Genomic DNA, 4,225 nt, shown 5'->3' on the forward strand with positions numbered 1-4,225 from the left:
GACTTTTTAATTAAGCTGAACTAACTCATTAAAGGAACAGTTCACCCAAAAATGAAAAAGTCCATAGTCCATAATCACGGATCCTCCAGTGAAAATGTGTCCTCTCACATCAAAATCCACTGACATAATTGTTTAGAACTGTTTTTCTTCTAAGCAGTGCTTGATCTGTGCATATTTCTCTCCTGATTCAGACAAGACGACTTGCTAGCACCAGTTGACTGCAAAGGATCCACATGGTGAGTAAGTGATGCAATGCTAAATTTATCCAAATCTGTTCTAAAGAAGGAACAAACTCTATATCTATATCTTGGATGGCCTTTCTTTCTTCAGTCAGACTTTCTAGCGCCACCTTATGGAACTCGGTTTGAAAGCCCATTTCATACATCAGACTCTTTCATTGCAGAAAAGCAAAGAAAATCCACTTTTTCCATTATATGTCCCTTTCAAACCCATTCTCACAGTTACGCCTAATCTGAAATGGCATTACTAAGTGTGTATCATATCTTCATATTATGCCATAATGTTCTCTGGATGGCACCCCTGTGGTTTGTAATATGACTCTCGGGGAACAACACATCCATGACACTTCAGCTGCATAAATCCTCTCAGTTTTGAGGGGACTTTAAGAACGAAGAACTCTCCAAGCCACATCGGGTTCAACTGACCATACTAAAAAGCATGATGTGGAATTTTAAGACACAATGTGAGCGTACAAGGTTGTTCATAAAATGTGTTGCAACCTTGAAACGACACTCGTGCGGTTGCTCAACTTTGCTTTTGCAAATTTAATAAAGCTCAAAATAAAGTCAAATTGTAGAGAAACATGGAGTTCACACATTTTGAGAGAATTCGGAATTATAACCTATATATTTAATGATTTCTGCTTTCCTCAAAAAAAAAAAAAAAACTATTTCAGTCTCAAGAACAATTTTTTTCTGCAGTAATTAGTAAAATTAAAATAACAGAATAAAAATGTAAATATAATGGAAGAAAACAATAAAATAAATATATCATGTAATTTTGGCACAATCTGCTGCAATTTCATTATTAAAGTAAAATATTATTTGATTAAAATAAAATATGTTCTGATTAGTCAGTGAGGTAAAGCTAATTGTACTAGATATTTGTTACATTGCATATTCAATTAAACAAGAAATTTTGAAGTAGAAAGACTTTTTTTCTTGAAAAAAATATTTTTCAAAGTTACTTAACACCAATTATTGCATTTATCAAACAAGTAATGATACACTTTTTTTTCAGTATCATGTTTGAAATGTCACTTAATACCATTTTTTATTGAATTTATAAATCATATGCATTTCATTATATTTAATAAGTTAACTTTAATTGTATGATTCATGATTGAAGAAACCGCATTGAAACAAACCCACACTGCAACATTTTGGGCAGCTTTGCTTTTCAAGTAAATGTATCTTGTATTAAAATGCTTTGAACATTTTTGTACACATGCAATAAATAAAATAAATATAACAGAAAAATGAAAAATGTCATATAATTGTGGTATTTTCTGCTGCAATGTCTAAACTGCATATTAATATAAAATATGTTCTGATTAAAGTTAGTTAGAACAATCAAATTACACTAGACATTCGTTACACTGAACCAAGGAACCAAGCTAGTTTAGTGAAGCCTGGCACACTACATACAACACGAGAAACTACTTAGAATTTCATTGCTTTTTATGGCACCATCACAACTGACACATAAATATAGATGTGATGTTTCAAATAAGTTCATTGATAGAACATTGTTGTCTGCGTATAGCTCTTCCTCTGCTGGCAGTCTCGCTTTTTATTTTTTTAGCTTATACACAATGGAGCAATTCAAGGGCACAAAGCACTTGGTCTGAACCAGGAACTGTCAGAATCAAACAAACCAGAGTTTCCAGGATAACAGACCAAGTCAGCTGAGATGAAAGTGACAATCATTCCTTATAAAATCCTCTCATAAAATCCAGCCACTTTCTGTCGCTGCTACAGAAATTCACATACAATAATAAACGTACTGCGGTTCTTTATGAAACACTAAAAACAGAATAAGATTCACTCGAAACAAATTTCACTCAAACTTCTAGTAAATTTCACACATATTATAAAGAAATGGCAAGTAACACAATGAATTAAATGTGACATTTTGAAATAGTATTTTTTTCTGAAACATACTCTAGAAGTGTTTATTTCAACTTCTGCAAATCATTTTTCACAGTGTACATTTTTCAACATGATTCAGCTATTATAGAGGGTTTTACACAGGGTACCTTCTCAAGTAAACCTAAATTTTGTTTAATGTTTAAAATATTTACAGAAAAAGACAATAATACTTGTTAAGAATTAGACTTTTTTTTCTGCAGTGTACAATGTGGTTGACATTTATGTGGTAGTTAGTATTATTTTAGTTAGATAGTATTATAGTTTTTATACATGCTTTCAGTCAGTTTTTATTTGTATATTTTTCAATTGTAATTGTAATTTATAATTATGTTGTTTTTGTCATTGTAAGTTTAATTTTAATTTAGATTTTTTTTTATATGTCTATATAGTTATTTTTAAAAAATTCAATAACAAATTTAATAACTAAATTAAAATGAGAAATGTTGCCTTGGCAGCTGTTTTATATTTTATTTTGTTTCATTTAATGGTGTTTTTAATTTCAAATAAAAAAATGCAAAAATGCTAATATTTCAGTTTTTTTTAACCTTTATTTTATTTAAAGTTTTAGTATTTTTTATTATTTCAATTCAATTGAATTCAAGTTTATTTGTATAGCGCTTTTTACAAAATAAATCGTTACAAAGCAACTTTACAGAAAATTATGTTTCTACAATATTTAGTAGTAGCTAGTAGTTTGTGCACATTTGACAGGATTTTAGAAAAAATAATAATAATAATACAAGACGTAGTCAGCTAGACGATGAACTATCAATATTATTAAGTTATTATATGATTCAGTCACACATTTAGCAATAATTGTTAGTTCTGTTTGTTGATTCAAGGTTAGCATCATCTGAGGTCCTCTGAGGGTCAGCATCATCTCTTCTCAGGTGTTCTGGATCCAGACTGGAGCTTGTTTAAATCCTAGTTACCACGGGATGTAAATCCCGTGGCGAAACATAGAAACAAAATACAGACATCATTAGCATAGCTGCTGATCCAACAAAGTAAAATTAGTTTAACCCAAGCTAATGAATAAAAATGCAACTTTGAACAGATGCAACTACACTCACAATTAAAAAGATACATTATTCGAATGCTTGGTGAAAGAGATGTGTTTTTAATCTAGATTTAAACAGAGAGAGTGTGTCTGAACCCCGAACATTATCAGGAAGGCTATTCCAGAGTTTGGGAGCCAAATGTGAGAAAGCTCTACCTCCTTTAGTGGACTTTGCTATCCTAGGAACGACCAAAAGTCCAGCGTTTTGTGACCTTAGGGTGCGTGATGGATTGTAACGTGGTAGAAGGCTAGTTAGGTACGCTGGAGCTAAACCATTTAGGGCCTTATAGGTAAGTAATGATCATTTGTAACTGATACGGAACTTAATAGGTAGCCAGTGCAGAGACTGTAAAATTTGGGTAATATGATCATATTTTCTTTACCTGGTAAGGACTCTAGCTGCTGCATTTTGGACGACCTGTAGCTCGTTTATTGACGAAGCAGGACAACCACCTAGAAGTGCATTACAATAGTCCAGTCTAGAGGTCATGAATGCATGAACTAGCTTTTCTGCATCAGAAACAGATAACATGTTTCGTAGCTTGGCAATGTTTCTAAGATGGAAGAATGCAGTTTTTGTAACATTGGAAATATGATTTTCAAAAGACAAATTGCTGTCTAATATAACACCCAGATTTCTGACTGTAGAGGAAGTAACAGTACATCCGTCTAGTTGCAGATTGTAATCTACAAGATTCTGTGTAGTGTTTTTTGGTCCAATAATTAATATCTCTGTCTTATCCGAATTTAATTGGAGAAAATTGTGTGTCATCCAATCTTTTACATTTTTAACACACTCTGTTAGCTTAGATAATTGGGAAGTTTCATCTGGTCTCGTTGATATATATAGCTGAGTATCATCAGCATAACAGTGGAAGCTAATTCCGTATTTTCTAATAATATTACCAAGGGGCAACATATATATTGAAAATAGAAGGGGACCTAGGACGGATCCTTGTGGCACTCCATATTTTACTGATGATAAATGAGATGA

This window comes from Carassius auratus, unplaced genomic scaffold (assembly GCF_003368295.1).
Source record: "Carassius auratus strain Wakin unplaced genomic scaffold, ASM336829v1 scaf_tig00214714_1_2670353, whole genome shotgun sequence".
Taxonomy (NCBI): Eukaryota; Metazoa; Chordata; class Actinopteri; order Cypriniformes; family Cyprinidae; genus Carassius; species Carassius auratus.